Source organism: Phascolarctos cinereus, unplaced genomic scaffold (genome assembly GCF_003287225.1).
Source record: "Phascolarctos cinereus isolate Bilbo 61053 unplaced genomic scaffold, phaCin_HiC Scaffold_5;HRSCAF=322, whole genome shotgun sequence".
NCBI lineage: Eukaryota > Metazoa > Chordata > Mammalia > Diprotodontia > Phascolarctidae > Phascolarctos > Phascolarctos cinereus.
In genome coordinates this window covers 146,521,246-146,533,034 of record NW_027555958.1, presented here as the reverse complement: position 1 = coordinate 146,533,034, position 11,789 = coordinate 146,521,246, and the positions used below count along the sequence as shown (strand labels likewise).

Sequence of the window (11,789 nt, the reverse complement as noted above, 5' to 3'; positions counted from 1 at the left end):
CCACTGTGCCACCTAGCCGCTTTACATTACTGTAAACCCCAGCCAAACTGATTTACCTGATGCCCTCTCGATACAGTTTGTACTTTACCAACTTTGCTAATATCATCCCTCTACCCAAAATGCTGCCCTTCCTTTCTTCCAAGGTTCCATTCAAATCTTAACCTTCTCTATGAAGTCTTCCATGACCTCTCCATCCTGAAGTAATCTTTCCCTCGCTCAGCCTTCTTTAGTACTTGTCAATACCACTAATTTGGGACTTGCATTTTATATTGATTTATACTAATATTCAACTTTTAAAGTGTGTGTATTTATATATATATATATATGCACATATATATACATATATACATATATATACATATATACATATACTGTAATTACACATCTAAATAGCATATACCTATATATATACATATATAGCATATATTATACATGTATATATGTAGAAATATATACACATGTGTAACATATGTTTCAAAAGATCTGTTATTTCACTGATATGGGTATTCTCTCCACCAATGAAGATCACAATTCCCCCATACCTTAGAAGATGGTTTCATGAGTTTTGTGGCCAAAAATATTCAGCACCTGGTAGCCAGTCTTCTAGTAACAGGTTTCTCTGAATTTAGCTAGGCAGATGCTTAGAAACTCATCAGCATGTTCAAACTCAGAAATAATCACTGCTTGATAGACCCTATCAGAATTCAGACTTCATTAGTATTCCCTTCAGAAACTTTGGGTTCAAACCATAAGGAGACTCAAATATTTGAAGAATGAAAAATGCTATAAAGGAAAGGGAACTATCTAGACCACTGTATGTTCCCAAACAAGTCTAGGATGACTCACTGTTTCCCAGGTTCAAGTTCTATTTCAGTTTGTCAGATATCCAAAATCTCAGCTCAAGCCCTTGTTAATACATTTGTATGTCAGGCTATACAAAAATGCAAAAAGGCATTTAATTAAGACAGAGTAGCAAAATAAATAATACAGAATTGAATAGGGTCACGAAAATTCTCTGCACCCATATACAGATTAGGTGCTCTCCCCACTTCAATAAATCTCATCTCATTGAGCAATAGTCAAATTTCTCGTTAAACCTTCTGCTTCCTCACTACAGTGAGACGAATTTATAATCAGTTCAGGCCCATAGCACCTGTGTTGAAGATTAGGCTAGTATGCCATCTGTCTCCTGACTTTCTCTTGAGTCTTAAGGAAACAGGCTAGAGCAATGCTAACATCTCAGTGTGGGGTTCCCTCTTACTTCAGCTCTGGTTCTTTCGGCTATCTCTTCTCCATGGAGCTGCTATCATCTTTTCCCAGTTTATGGTACCTGTTCTTTTTTCAAGCGGCTGTTAGCTTTGTGTTAAGTTATCACTGTCTACCTGCTCCTCCTCCTCCTGCAGCTCTTCATTCTTCTCCCTGATAGCTGCTATCTTCTTCCCAGTCTGTCCCTGCCTGATACAATCTTAAGTTCAAGCATAAGGCATACTGGAATTATCACATCGTGGATCTTTCTTCAATGACTGTCTGCTTTGCCTGTATTGGAACTCTTGTTGCCAAAGCTGCACTGGAAAAAATGAAATTAAAGCAAGGCTAGTTGATCCAATTTACAGATGATTAATCCATGCTTACCCACTTCAATTTTCTGATCCATTCCCCTTGAAACCAATGACATTCATTATCAGCATAGTTAGATGGGGTCATTATTGCATTCTATGGTTATCAAACAAAGCAAAGTTAACTTTGACCTTGACCTTTACAGCAACATGCCCAGACCAACTGACACAACCATGAAAGATCATTATTGCTAAGCTAAAATGTGGCCTCTTTTATACTTAGTCGACGATTTTGTAGCATAGACTTGGAATATGCACAAAATAGGGAAGGTATACAAACAATCTATGAAATGTTCCTTTATAGAAATTTTACAGTATGCAAATGATTTAAGGGTCAAATAGCATCCCTCAAGTCAATAATCTCCTCATCTGCCATGCTGGTATGTCTCCATGCCCCATTTTTCACACTCATCTGATGCTTTTTTTTTCCACACAAAGGAAGATGGTCATTTAAATTTTTTAATACAGACTGACTTTCAAAGAGGAAGGAGTTACCATGCAAATTGTCTTATGGAGAAACTTTCAAGCCTTTATTTTCAAATACTCTCTAAGTTTTTTCCCCCATCTTTTTTTGCCATGACCTTTCTTTTTCTGGATCTGTCCTTATAAGAATGTTTTTAATTAAAGCAAAGCTTCAGCTAAGATTTCAAGCATAGCTAGGGAAAGGCAAATAAATATCACACTGGGATACCATCAGCCTGTACTCTTAAATGGGCCTTTTGTTCCCTGATCCTGCTTCATGGACCTCCTTCCTTGATGTGAATATTTTGTGTGAACCTCATAATTAAGTCAGGAATCACCTGCACTTAGGGAAAACTCGGTTCCTTAGTGGTCCTTCCCATTTCCAACAACTCTGTTCCCCTTCAGGTTGTGAAAATATAAAATACAGCAAAATATACTAAAAATATACTAAAACAAAATACTCCTTAATATTTACACTAAGAGTAACGAGTATTTAAAGCAGGAGTTCTTAATCTGGGGCCCATGAATTTGTTTATATTTTGAAAATTACATTTCAATATAATTGCTTTTCTTTGCAATCATACATATGTATGTATACATGTATATATGTGTATATGTACATATATCTTCTATGTAAAACTATTATTCTGAGAAGAATTTACTGACAAAAAAAGGCTAAAGAATTCCTGATCTGAAGTGAGTACGAAACACATATGAAAATTTCCCAAATCAAAAACAATTTTTACTATGTGACCACTGTGTGGTCTCTCCATTTTTGGAGCCAGATGGCCTGACCTTAATTTTCCTGGGAAGAAGGGGGCTGCATTGGGTCTGCATAAATCCTGTTGATCCAGATGAAAATAGTTTTCTTCATTTATAGAAAAAGCACAACTAAAAGTGAATGTTCAAATAGCAAAGCTTGAAAACCACAGTTTAATAAAATGATATCTATCAGTGAGGATTATCTGAATTTTGCCCAGTTTTCCTCCAACAAGAGGAAATCTCTAGATATATCTTACCTTCGGATGAACCATTCATGGGTTGTGTACTTGTGACATGACACTTTAGAGCCTGTTCCAGATGGAGCACCATGCTGGGTTCTGACTCAAAGCCCAGTCCTGTGGCTTTCTCCATTTTAGGAAGCATCAAAGGGAAGCACCATTCATTACAAGGACTAATCTATGAATCCTTCTGATGTGCTCTCTATGTATCCCAAGGACTTTGGGGTTCATCTTCAAAAAAAAAGACTTTCCAACTCAGATTTTAAGACAAGGAAAACCTCCATTTTGGGAAGAATGAGTTGATTCTTCTCTCTATTTTAGGGTCATAGTAAATCACTTGCATTATATGTTGCAATTTTCTTCAAACATGTTCTTCCTTCTTTGAAATCAAAAGCAATGAGTAAAATTACTTGAGGGAGACCTAATATTCTTGTCCCTAGAAAACTATATTGTGAGAGGTTAAATGACCCAGTTGTGATTTTTCTTCCCACAGAATTTCCTCCAAGCTGGATTTCCAACCTGAATTCCAATCATTACATACATGAAATAGATTAAATAGTAAATAGTTTGCTACATTGCCTTTCTCAGGAAGTGTTGCAGGATGCCTGCAACTGATTATAGTGGCAGTGTTCAAAGTGTGAGACCCCTAGGGGTCTCTAAGACCTTTATAGGGGTCCCATGAAATCAAAACAATTTTTATAATACTACTAACATGTTATTTGCCTATTAAAATGCCCCTCCTTTTTCCAGATACATATCTGAGATCATATTTTCCTCATACACTTCAACAAAAACATATTGGAACTGATTGAACATAGAAGTAAATAAGAGAATGTAGCTGTCTTTTATTGAGCCAAACATCAAAGAGATTTTTTAAATTATGTAAAACAATGCCATCCTTCTTATTGGATTTATCTTGGAAAAATATAATTATTTTTCATAAAAATGTGTTATTTATGTTAACACGGATTGAGTTTGTTACTGTTAAATAAACTAATAAGTACTTTAAATGATCTGTCTTAGTTACTATATGATAAATATCAGTAGCTATAACCCAAGTAAACTAAAGCTTTTGCGGGTCCTCAAGAATTTTTAAGAGTTTAAAGGGGTCCTGAAACCAAAGAGTTTGAGATTATACAAATAAAATATTGCTTTCTTGGAGCAGACAAATTCTAGACTGATCAGTTTTGGGGAAGGTTTACTGCTTACAGAAAATATACGTTTATGATACCCCTGCAATATCTGATTAAGTTCACTACTACTCAGTGAAGGGACTAAGAACACCAGATTGAGGCCGTTGGTGGAAGACACTATAGAATGTCTATGGAATGCTCTTTTTGCCTTCATTTTGCTGCTTTCCTAGTCCAGTGCCACACTGGAGATACCCAGCTATGTCATAAAGTGTGGCAGATGGTAATACTGGTAAGAAAGATCTGAAAAGGAGCCCTTTCCATTTTTTTTGCCAGCTATAATCTCATGCCTCAAAATTATTGCTTCCAGGTAACAGAGCATTACAAAGGATAGCAAGTGGAAATAGAGGACTAGTATTCATAGATTTCATAGAACCTTAGAAATCATATGACCTGCCTCCCTCCCCAGATCCCATAAATGAGGAAAATGAAAAACAGAGAGGTTAAGAGATTTGTCCATAGTCACAAAGACAGTTTTCTTGATGCCTGGTCTACGCTATACTGAGCCAAGAAGACAAATTTAAATTTAATCCCCCCAAAAAAAATCAGAAGTTTTTAATTCCACTATTAAATGGAATCATATTATTTTATTATGAAGCTGAGGGCCATTAAAACAGTAATAAGTGCCTATTATGTACCAAGTACTGCACTAAGTACTTTACAAACGCTATCTCATTTAAGGGGTACAGTGGATAGAGCACTAGCCCTGGAGTCAGGAAGACTCATCTTCCTGAATTCAAATCAGGCCTCAGACCCTTACTAGCTATGTGATCCTGGGTCAGTCACTTAACCCTGTTTGCCCCAATTTCCTCATCTATTAAATGAGCTAGAGAAGGAAATGGCAAACCACTCCAATAACTTTGCCAAGAAAACCTCAAAATGAGGTCATGAAGAGTTGAACATGACTCAACAAACAGCATCTCATTTAAAGTAATTTAATATGCATCTTCACTTTTGTTTATTCCTAAGATAATTATAATAACGAGCATTTACATCGTGCTTTAAGGTTTACAAAGTGCTTTATACAAGCCAAATAAGACAGATTATAAGAAAAGCTTCAAATGCACTAAGATATTTGAGACAACCTGTATACTTAAAGTATCAGCCAAACAGAATGGGGAAACAGATAGGTAGGGGCATGATATGTTTTCCTTTCGCCAGGCATCTGGCAAAATTATTTCTGTAACCCATGGTCCAGTACTCGAAGCTCACAACTCATACTTGATTCACTCCTGGCTTTGTGACCCCAAGAATAATATCTCTTTAATTCATTTTGTCCCCAACAAGAGTTCCCACATAGAACATCAAAATACACTTGAATATAACTCATGTTCAAATTTCTACAGATTTTGGTAAAATGGTACCCAGCTCTCATACATGTATTTAAGATGACAATGTATATGAGGTATAGGTTAGTCACTAAAATAATTTCATAGAAAATATGGAAAACCCTAATCATTCTCTATTGACATAAAAGACTAGTGAAGTTTTCCTCCTTCTCCAGTGGTCTGTCTTTCCACTGAGGCTCTGGATGGTTTCCAGACATTGCTAGAGGAGTAACCTTTGTGTGAAGAATATCGATGAGTGTCACTTTGTGTGTGTGTGTGTGTGTGTGTGTGTGTGTGTGTGTGTGTGTCTTTAGCATTATGATATTACCCTAGATAAGATACACATCTAGGCTGAGATGGCTCCAGAGGAGACAGCGATGGTGGTGACTTTGCACAGCCCTCCCTCACTTAAATCCAATTCACCTTCACATCATGGTGTCACCTCCACAATGCCATGGCTCTCTTAGAGAATGAAAGGCAAACAAAAACAACAACAATTACCCTAGAGCTTGTGTTGACCTTGGAAGGAAAGCACACTGGAAGGCTTATCCAACTAGAACAAATAGTAAAAGACTAAGTTGGGGTCATTTGCTTTTCTAGTTATGGGGACATGCATACAATTCTTTTGTTCTCAAGAGTTAGGTACCACTAAGGGAATCATATTTTATCCCTAGAACAGAGGTTCTTGCCTCATTTTGTGCCATGGACTCCTTTGGCAGTTTGGTGAAGCTTATGGACCCCTTCTCAGAATAATTGAAGGAAATGCCAATTTTTAGCTAAAAGTTAATAAAAATAAAAATGTAATTTTTTCCCATCCAAGTTCATAGTTCCCCTAAAATCTATCCATACACCTCTTGGGAGTCTGTGGTTGCCAGAGTAAACACTTATCTTGAAAACCGGATCCTAGAACTCCAGGGATTCAATACTGCTCAGCAAATCTCCATCCTCAATCCAAGGAGCTGGGATTCTTGGGTCACATATAACTGCAGTGTAATCCACATCCCAGACAAAGGCTCACTTCCCTCTTAACCTCACAGGGTTGATCAAGGAACTCCTTGTTTAACGCCCTGCACCATAAATTAACTTGCACCATAAAACTGATCTGAGGTTAGAGAAAGGTAAGAAGCTTCTCTCCAAAGCTGAAACGCAATTATTATATTTAATAACAGGAACACAAAATGAGGAGGTTTATTTTTGGTGTTGAGGTCAACAAATGATGCTAAATCCAGTTTGCTGGAAATACCCTAAAACAGCCTCACTATAGGATGGAAGTCAAAGAGAGGAGGATGAAGTTGGTAGTCAGAAGTTCTAATTGAAAACCAAAATAAAGGAGCCTTTCTATACAAGGGAGACAAGGAATTTTAACCAGAGGGGTCTGTGGCTAGATTTTAGGGAGTCCATCTATTTGGATGGATTATTTTCTTTTCTTTAAACAAATTATTCTGTAGAATTCAAGGGTGGGGAACCTGTGACCTCGAGGCCACATGTGGCCCTCTAGATCCTCAAGTGCAGCCATTTGACTGAATCCAAACTTCACAGAACAAATCTCCTCAATAAAAGGATTTGTTCTGCAAAATTTGGACTCAGTCAAAAGGCCAAATCCAAGGACCTAGAAGTTTAGATAAATAGAATTGATTTCTTTTGAAATGTCACATATTTTATTTTGCACTTTTAAAAATATTACTCTGACAAGGAGCCCATAGATTTTACCAAATTGCCAAAGGCACCCATAACACAAAAAATTTAGAGGCTCCTGGAGTAGAAGTTGAAGGTATAGCCTGAATGTTTGAATAAAAGACATAATTTTGAAACTTAATTTAATTTGACAAACTTTTATTAACCTTAGCTTTGCTTTCAGTTATAAAGCTTGAGACTTAAAATATAATTCTATCAATAGAATTAGCCCCCAACTGGAAGACTTGTTAAATACAAACTGAATTAACTAGAACAAACAGCCTCTGTCAAAACTTCTTTGAAAGGTAGTAAACTTCCTAGAGTCAAGTAATCCTTACTGATGTTTCCCCCAATTTTATAGTGGTAATATAGGTGTCCCTTGCTTTAAGAAAATTCTACATAGAAAAATTTGAAGTTATGAAACAGGTAAATTAGAACGCTCTTACCAAAAGGAGTCAACAACAGTCTCCTTCAACTATCAAAGTCTCCTTATGAATTTAAAAGATCATTCCATATGTGCACAAATTTTCAGCAATTTTTAATTATTGAGTAAAGTAAGGCTCACTATAACAGGGAAAGTGAAAATTTCAATTTTTTCAACTCCTATAATTACTGAACTCTTAGAAAGTAAGCTTTAACTGTTAAGTATAATTATACCTCTGGGCTACCCAATTTTCATTATTCTTCCTAGTTTTGGGGTGGGGAGGGGCAACTACTATCAAGGATTCAAGGCACTTTCTACACTCCTAAAACTACCAGAGTACTTCCTTTGATAATCAGTTAGTAGACACAATTAATGCAAAACAAAACATTTATTGAAATATCATAAGAAAAAACATACAAAGATATTCTCCCCATAAAGCTGAGGTTCACTCTCCCACAAATATACAATGTCAGTGAAAAGAATGATCACATACATAGACTAACTAGCAAAGAGGCATACTTATAGGAATACATGGAAAATACCATGCCTGGTACTTTACCTGGCTCTCTTCTCAGCTACCAATGGTCATTTTTCTCAAAATTGTCTCCTGCTTCAGTTTTCTTGACTTGCTCCCTGCTGAGTGCACTTCATGGTAATATGCCATTGTCAATTGTAGGGAGAAGAAAAGAGAAATCCGCTCTTCCATCTGCTCTCCAGGACTGGCTCCTCTTTCATAGATGGCTCTCTTCTCTGATGCCAGAGTTCATACTCCTTGGAGTTGCCCTGACCTGCCACTTAGATAGTTTTAAAGATCCACCAGGACTTGTTTGCTTCAGTAGTACATATAGTAAAATTGGAATAATATAAAGAAGATTAGCATGACCCCTGCGCAAAGATGGCATGCAAATTTGTGAAGCATTCTATTTTTTTTCTTCTTTCTTATGGTTCCTCCCATTGGTTCTAATTCTTCTTTACCTCACAACTAATGTGAAAATATGTTTAATATGAATGTATATGTAGAGCCTACATCAGATTGCATGCCATCTTGTGGAGGGTTGAGGGGAGGGAAGAGGAGAAAATTTAAAACTCTAAATCTTATGGAAGTGAATGCTGAAAATTAAAAATAAATTAATTAAATAAGAAAAGATCCACTAGAAGAATTGCTGTTAGTTCAGAATCAATGGCTAACCACTGTCTAATTCCATCTAGCTTGACTGTTCTTTCTGTTATCTGTCCCTAATCTACGCTTTCATTAACTGGGCGGGAGAAAAACCAATTGGTCAGCTTTGTCTTGTTCAACTACCTCCTCTCTCCCCCTTACCTCAGCCAGGTCCCTGATGACAAAAGAAGTCTCTGGAACCCAATTTAATTTGGCAGAAGAGTTGAGATGGCAGGAGATGGTTGGGGTGGGGGAGAAGCAATTCTGGCTCTCGTTATTTATAACCATATTTGATTCTCTATTTTAAACCTTTATAAAAGTTTCTGAAATCAGACTGGATATCAAATAACTCTCAACCGATCAACTTTGTTTTTAAAGAAAAATGTTGGTTATATATTCCTTTCTTAACTTATGGCTTTTGCTTTCCATTACATACCATATTCTAGTCAGAGTAGAGTGGAAAAGGAGTGGCTCTTGGTCACCAAAATGGGGCCAACATATTTCCATGTGTTATCTGTTTGCATACGATTGCTTTTAACTGAGGATCAGTATTACAGAATCTCAGAATTGGAAAAGACTTCAGAGGACATCTTTTCCAACTTGTGCCTTGACAACAATCTCCTCTACCACATAATTTTTGTTGGATGGTAGGAGTGTCCTGGGAAGCTAGGTGGCTCAGTAGATGGAGTGCTGGGTCTGGAGTCAGGAAGACTCATCTTCCTGAGTTTATATATGGCCTCAAATGCTTACTGGCTATGATCCTGAGCAAGTCACTTAACATTGTTTGCCTCAGTTTCTTCATCTGTTAAATGAGCTGGAGAAGAAAATGGAAAACCACTTCAGTATCTTTGCCACGAAAACCCCAAATGGAATCACAAAGAGTCAGATACAACTGCAAAACAATTTAACAACAGGAGTATCCTAAAGTTCAGAAGTGGCAGGGCAAGAATAGCAAAAGCACAAGGAGGCATTCAAGTGCGAAGCATAGCACCTTGATGAACCGCTTTACTCTAAAGTCAAGTCTGAAAAAGGGGGAAGGCGAGGCCAGAATAATGTTGATGGACAGGGGAACTGAGAGAAAAGGAAAGACTCGTGATCAAGCAAGGCAAAAGAGTAGGTTCAGAGGGAGAAAGAAAAAAAGGAAGATGGAAAGATGGGAAAAGGAGAATTTCAGAATTCAACTTCATGGATATGGAACTTTGTGGGTTAGGGTGAGGTCTAAGTTGTGATGACCTATACAACTGGTTTAGAGTGAAGATGGAAGTGTTGTGAGTAAAGATTGTCGATGAAGCAGAAGACCAAGGTGTTCAAAGGGATATCAATGAGAAGAGTGAAGTCACCAAGAACGGATATTGGGTAGGGGAAAATTGTGAACTAGATAATGAATATCATGAAGAAGGATGGAGAATGGCATGAAAGACAGGAGATGAAAGTAATAAAGATGTATGAAGGGGACGTAGGCAGAAGGAAAAAACCTGAAAGGCAGATATGATTCTCAGGAATGGTAGCAAAAAAGAATTTAGAAGGAGCAATAGAGAGCTAGGACTATATCAACTCCTCTACCTGGCCCGGTGTGTCAGAGGGATTGAAAGGAAGGACACTGATTGGACAGGGTGGCATGGAATGAGGTTTATTCTAGAGAAGCCTGGGTTTCTATGAGTACAGTAGACTTTGTGGGTGCTGTTATTTATTGGTGATACTGTAGTTACAAGAAAAACAAGACTTAAATATCTTCCTCTGTAAAATGAGGAAGCCAAATTTGATTATCTCAAAGGTCCCTTCCAGTTCTAAAACTATGACCTAAGGGTAAGGTATTATAACATGGGAAGACATTTATATCCAAAGTTTGGCACATATGAATTGAAACCAGCAACACCCCACACTTCTCCTCCCACTCCAATAAGATTGAGAAGTAAGAACCTAAGTAACTTCTTTGTACACTCATTTTGTTTGCAGACATCTTTTTATTCTTCTACATATGAAAACTCCAATGTTTACAAACACTTGTGTTTATTCCAAGTGCACTCCCACAACCCAGAATACCACATATATCTCAAGATTTATACATAAGAGAACTAGCTTTTGAGCTTTGGAATTCTCTGTAAACATCCTTGAGAATGTTTATTTGAAAAGATTACCTTGTTTTCTTTGAGGATTAAGTCATGGCCACTGGGACAAGAGATCATTTGAAAAGATGTACTACTTTGGAAAGCTGTTCTGCAGAATCCACTTTTAAAACCAATATACCTATGAAATGACAACATACCTCACCCACACCAGTTAAGCTATTTATCCCCCAAACACCTAGATTCCAGTGGATTTGCATTTCATAATGCCTATGTTTTGGGACAGCTAGGGAATCATAATCTCAGCTTGAATAAACACGACTAAATGCATACTTCAGCAGTGCAAGGCTGCAGTTCCCTTCTGGCCCTCCCTGCCAAGCTTTATTCCAGCTGTAAATAAGATTGCAAAACTTCCTAGTGGGAAGACTCAACCCTGTGATAGAGTCTGCTCCACCAGGATTTGAGTCTATAAGGACAGAAAAATCAATGTGACAGAAAAAGCAGTGGCTTGTGTCAGGTCTAACCCAAGGAGAGATGAGGCTTTACATTCATCATGATTTATGGATGATGGTGAAAGAGTACAAAGTCAAACACAGGGCAGAGCGTCCCCAAGAGAGGGGAAAGGATAGACTGGAACATTTTCTGCATTGTGAGTCTGAGAACTCCATGGTATGCTACTGACCGATGCCACTCTTGGGTTATAAACAGTCTTTAAAGTTTACTTTGGATGGAGGAAAGAATTGTTGATCTTGTATAAACAGCTAAAAAGCATCAATATCTGTAGGATTTTAGCTGAAGTAAATATGCGCAGTATCTAACCAAGACTCTATGGTAGACACTACAGAGATTGACTCTCTCAGTATGGATAA

The 11,789-nt window shown here is 37.4% G+C and overlaps 1 non-coding gene across 1 annotated transcript; it reads left to right on the top strand.

The window, feature by feature from the left end:
• The first annotated feature begins 8,520 nt into the window (after positions 1–8,520).
• LOC144458011 (U6 spliceosomal RNA) lies at positions 8,521–8,625 on the top strand. Its single transcript, XR_013487574.1, has one exon. It is a non-coding gene; the product is annotated as a U6 spliceosomal RNA (small nuclear RNA).
• Positions 8,626–11,789: the final 3,164 nt, after the last annotated feature.